We start from the raw sequence: 6,095 nt of genomic DNA, 5'->3' as shown, positions 1-6,095 counted from the left end.
GGTGGAGCGTTTTCTGACATATTGGTCAGTAGTACCAGCATGGAAGCAGACATGAGACACCCCCTCACAGACACACACACACACACACACACACACACAGGCACACATGCACATGCACACACACACACCTAGAATAAAGGCTGAGTGAAGAATTAGAAATGGAACACTGACCCCTGCCAAACCAACATCACTGGGTACAGAGAATAAACTGTACTGAAATATAGTCCATTTATAATATATTTGGAATGCACTTTTGAGCTGCTAAATCTCAGAGCTGATAATGTCACCTTTCATTAACAATTTCTTCTGTAAAACCTCCCAGAAAAGAATTTTGTTAACATCCTTGGGCACAGTGAAGGGATGCAAATGCAGTTTCTGACTGCGTTTATGATAACTACCAGGTTGGACTGATATATGAACAAAATCCAACATTGGGCCTGGATATTTGTTGTGCAAAGTTAAGGACATAAAATATGGAGACTGTTCCTGATATTACTAGGAAAACAAATAACAGCTGAATAAGGCAAAGAAAAAAATTAAAATTTAGAAAGCCATCGATAAAAACAGCATTACAGAAGCAGAAACGCCTCAGAAGATTGCATCTAAGCTATGCTAATCAAGTTGGCCCGATTGAAGGCAGGATCCAGTCACAGTTAGAGGGGATATCATGGCCTGAGCCGGCTCCACAGGGCACGAGGGACGTGAAGGACACCAGTGTTCCCTGGTGGATGTCCGTCCGCAAGAACAGGAGACAGAGGCCCAACACCGTCTGGGTGCCTCAAGGACATGAAGGACGGCGTGGTAAGACACATCCAGCTCATGCTGCCATGGAAAGCTTCCAGAACATTCGCGCGGGGCCCGAGATTGCGAGAGGAACCCAGGACCTCATTGCACACGGGTGCTCCAGCGGGGCCTGCCGGAAGCTGGGGACCCTGGAGTGCTCCCGGAGTGGCTGATGTCCCAGCACCGCAAGGACCATGGGAACACACGTGACATGACCCCCAAGCACGGCCACTTCGGGAGCGCACAGGACTCTGCGACCGGCAAGCCGAGCAGCGGTGGGTGGGTGTTTCCGCAGAGCTCTCAGGGACCCGGCCGCCCTGACCCCACCTTGCTGTGTCCGTTGTCAGGATCGTGGAAAGGAAAGAAAAAATTGACAGGTACATAACTGGACTGAGAAAAGCAAACTTGCTGCATTCCTTCGGGGAGGCACAATAATTGGAAGGGAAAGATGTTTGCCATCTTGGACAGAACTGTAACTACTAGTACCCGGGGCACTGCAAGCAGACACCAGGGAGACAAGATGGGCTCGTTGGCCACTTGGACATCATAAGGGACCATATCCTACACAACTTCATGGTTAGTAAAGAAAAATAACGGGCGGTTCATTGTTTTCTTCCCCATTATGAGATTTTCAGGAATCTCTTGAGCATGGGCCACCGGGTCCTGACACACAGATGCCGGGGACGCATCGGGGGCCTGGAGGAGACGACATCATGGGCCACCGGGTCCTGACACACAGATGCCGGGGACGCATCGGGGGGGCCTGGAAGAGACGACATCATGGGCCACCGGGTCCTGACACACAGATGCCGGGGACGCATCGGGGGGGGGGGGGGCTGGAGGCAGACGACATCATGGGCCACCGGGTCCTGACACACAGATGCCAGGGACGCATCAGGGAGCCTGGAGGAGACGACATCATGGGCCACTGGGTCCTGACACACAGATGCTGGGGATGCATCGGGGGGCCTGGAGGAGACGACATCATGGGCCACCGGGTCCTGACACACAGATGCCAAGGACGCATGGGGGGGGGGGGGCGGAGGGGGGGCTGGAAGAGACGACATCATGGGCCACCGGGTCCTGACACACAGATGCTGGGGACGCATCGGGGGTCCTGGAGGCAGACAACATCATGGCCTGTTGACTTGGGGCTTAAACACCCACGTGAGCACAGAGCATGGGAAACATGGATGTCAGCACCCAGGGTCCTTCGCTTTCTCCAAACGTGGTCTCCGAGCTGCTAGACACCTACGGGTCAGCCATCGCTGCCTGTCTGTGGAAAGCTCTGGAAACTAACAGGAAAGACCAGATGAGAGGGACCGAGCCTGAAGCTGACCACGATGGGGCACTCCCAGATGACACCCAGGGCCATCGCTTTCCAGATGCTCAGACAGAATCCCTGAGTTGCTGCTCAGATAAATGAAGATTTGAAAGCAAAGGTCCTAGTTCTGCGTCGTCGGCAAGTGAACTCTTCCCGAGGCAGACACAAAGACGAAGCTCCGCTGTGTCAGGAGGAGCTCCGGAGAAATGACGGCGCCCGCACCGCTGCGTCCAGCCCGCGACCGCCCTGGTCCACAACGCCTGGCCTCCGAAGCACCGCCGTCGGCTTGAAGAAGGAGTGGTTAAAAATGAAGGGAAGAAGGCGCGGTTCAGAGCCCGCCCAGCACGGGTGCCATCATGAAGGACGGCTGCAGCAGGTGGGGAAGAGGAAGGGACACTCTCACTGTGCACGGAGCTGCGGTGTACCTGCCTTCAGCCGCAGTCACAGTCAAAGCGCTGGGCTTCTCGGTCACACGGACATGGTGTGCTCTGTGTGGTGCAGGCCCGAGCTATGGTCCTTCTGCTACATCACTGAATGGATGCCCCCAATAAATATCAGTGGATTTAAAAGAAAAGAAAAGAAAAGAAACTAATCAATTGATTAGAATTATCAGAATACACTGAAATAGAACAGACATGAAAACTATAAATAAAAATAGGATAAATGTAGTGTACAAAAATGGTTATTTCACATCTCCAAAAATGATCATAAAAATGGACTAGAAGCAACAATCAAATGTATGATAAATATAGTTACATATATACCCCTGAGATAAAGGTTACAATCTGCATATCTAAATGGAGTTAAAATTTTCCAGGACAATGTTCAGGAATAGATACAAAAACCTAATGCACTCTTATGGAAAAAAAATATATTGAGCATAAAATCCAAAAAAAGAATCATAAAAACATCCAGGTAGAAAAACAAAAGAAAAATATATTGAATTAGCCCCAGGCTGTTCTGAATTATTATGAAACAAGTCTATAGATTTGTGAGGACTGAAAATATTATAAGCTAGCTATTCTTTAACACCAAAAAAAAAAAAAATGTGAATGCTCCACATGTGAAAGAAAAAAAGACATTCTCAGATACTCTCATAAAGTAAACATATGTGAGTTTTTTTTAAACTACTTAAACATATTCTAGGTAATTATGAGAGGGACTAAAATAAAGAACTCAAGAAGAAAGAAACCGAGATGGAGTAAAGTAGCCTGATAGTGAGATCACTTCAACATACAAAAAAACCTTAATTTTTGTTGTAAATATCATTATCAAAAAAAATGTGAATTTAAAAAATAATTATGAAAAATTTTAAATAAATTTTAAAATAATTATATATTTAAAATAATATATAAAATACATGCTTTAAAATACAGTAATATTTTGCAATGTGCATGATAGTGATATTTTATATGATGATGATTTCTCTCACAAATTGTTATGTGTAAACACCACAGTGAAGGGTAACAGTACATAAAAGCATGCACAATATCACTAATTATCAGGGAAGTGTAAATCAGAACCACAATGAGATATCACCTGATACCTGTTAGAATGGCTATTATCAAGACAACTAGAAACAAGTGTTTTTGAGAATATGGAGCAAAGGGAACCCTTGTGTACTCTTGACGAGAATGTAAATTGGTACAACCACTATGGAAAACAGTATGCAGTGTCCTCAAAACAATTAAAAATAGAACTACCATATGATTCAGCCATACCACTTACGGGTATAGATCCAAAGAAAATGAAATCACTATATTGAAGAGATACATGCATTCCTGTGTTTATTGAAGCATTATTCACAATAGCCATGACCTGGAAACAACCTAAGTGTCCATCAATGGGCAAAATGGATAAAGAAAACGCAAGATATATATATTTTTATACATGTGTATTAATACATATCACATTTTATTTATGTGTGTGCATATATACACATTCATGAAAAAAAAAGATGAAATCTTGCCATTTTCAATAACATGGATGAACTTTGAGGGCATTATGCCAAGTAAATAAGTCAAAGAAAATACTACATGTTATCACTTATATGTGGAATCTGAAAGAGTCAATCTCACAGAAATAGAGAACAGGCCCTGGCCAGTTGGCTCAGTGGTAGAGCACTGGCCAGGCATGTGGATGTCATGGGTTTGATTCCCACTCGGGGCACACAGGAGAAGCAACCATTTGCTTCTCTCCCCACCCCCTCTCACTTCTTTTTCTCTTTCTCTCTCTCCCTCTCCCTCCCTTTTGCCTTTCTGCAGACTTGGCTCTATTGGAGTTATTTGGCCCCAGACACTGAGGATGGCTCCATGGCCTCTGCCTCAGGTGCTTAAAAAAAAAAAAAGGCTCAGTTGCTGAGCAACAGAGTAACACCCCAGATAGGCACAGCATCGCCCCCTAGTGGGTTTGCCAGGTGGATCCCAGTCAGGAAGTCTGTCTCTCTGCCTCCCTTTCTCTTAATAAAAAAAATAAAAATAAAAGAAATAGAGACTGGAATGATGGTTACCAGGAAGTTGGGGTGGAGAAATTTTCAAAAGGCACAAACTTTCAATTATAAGAAGAATAAGTTTGCAGTGGGAGGGGTCTAATGTCCACCAGAACTGAATGATAAGGTCTACAGTTAACATTGCATTATATACTTGAGAGTTGCTAAGAGAGTTGATCTTAAATATCTTTACCGACCCCCCGCACATACACACACAAGAAATAATCTAAGGTGATGGAGGTGTTAACTAAGCTTACTGTGGTTACCATTTCACCATATGTATGAGTAACAAATCATCATATTAATTGTATACTATTGTATACCATAAACTTACATTGTTTTCTTACATCTCAATAATGAGCCTTATAATTACAAAAAATAAAAAACATAAAACATATAAGCAAATTCCCAAAGAAAAAAGAAGCCATGTGACCATTTATTTAAGAGATTTCTAAAATTCTTGTTTCATCATCTCAATTTGTAATATAAGAAAAGGAAATAAAGTATCACCTTGAATATCAAGAATTTTTGACAGAACATTAGTAATTTCTTCTCCTAGAGAAATAAACATAACAGTCAAAATGACTATGGTTAGGTAACATATTGAATATGTTGTATTTTAAAATATGTAATAAATTAATTAACATTTTATACTTATCAGTAAGATATGGCCAAAATAATATCAGATTTAGTTAAAAACAGTTGAGCCAATTAGACTCTTCACTCCTTTACCTGGTAATGTTAAAGAAATGAATCCAATGTCTGACATAAGAGGTATGGTAGAAATAGATCCATTGAAAAAGAATTAGGCTATTATGACAGTGGCCAAGGTAAAGTTAACAACATAAGGAAGCTGAAGTTAGAGCTGGTGAAGTATATATCTTCGGATACTGTTAGGAGAGCCAACCTAATGATTTCTGCATAAAAACTACCTGAGACCTTGCTCCAGCTTAACCAGCACCCAAGAGAGGTCATTAGGACAATATCTTTTGCCAGCTATACTCAAGGAGAAAGTACAGACTTGAGTGATAGGTTCAGAGTGGGAGAATGGGGAAACTAGCACTCAGTGGGACTATGATTAATATCTATTCTTTCTCATTTCTCCAATGAACTCATGTCATGTTCTATTCAGAAAAAAAAAGAGATTTTTTTTAAAAAAATGATGATTGTAGGTAATATTTAATATGGGCCATGTTTGTGTTATGTGCTAAAGCAGGTTATAAAACTATACAAAAAATTTTTTTACAGCTATGAGGAACCAAATTAGTTAGGAAGGAAATAACAAAACTATATGAACAGTATGATGATAAATTATTGTTAAACTTAACATCTAAATATTCTAAAATATAGTTATATTTTTAAATCATTTAAAAGTATTTTATATATAATTCATGTTCAATCATTGTCCAATAAATATAAACTAATGGCATTTGGGATTTATGCATCATACTACTATAAAATCATAAATTCCAGCCTTAAAACAGAGTACAGGAAGACCAA

General features: G+C 41.9%; 1 pseudogene; it reads left to right on the top strand.

The window, feature by feature from the left end:
- Window positions 1–728: 728 nt before the first annotated feature.
- LOC136404118 (exocyst complex component 3 pseudogene) lies at window positions 729–1,515 on the top strand (annotated as a pseudogene).
- Window positions 1,516–6,095: the final 4,580 nt, after the last annotated feature.

The sequence above is a fragment of the Saccopteryx leptura genome, chromosome 4 (assembly GCF_036850995.1).
Source record: "Saccopteryx leptura isolate mSacLep1 chromosome 4, mSacLep1_pri_phased_curated, whole genome shotgun sequence".
NCBI classification, from domain to species: Eukaryota; Metazoa; Chordata; class Mammalia; order Chiroptera; family Emballonuridae; genus Saccopteryx; species Saccopteryx leptura.
The sequence above is the reverse complement of the archived record's forward strand: the minus strand, read 5'-3'. Positions and strand labels throughout refer to the sequence as shown.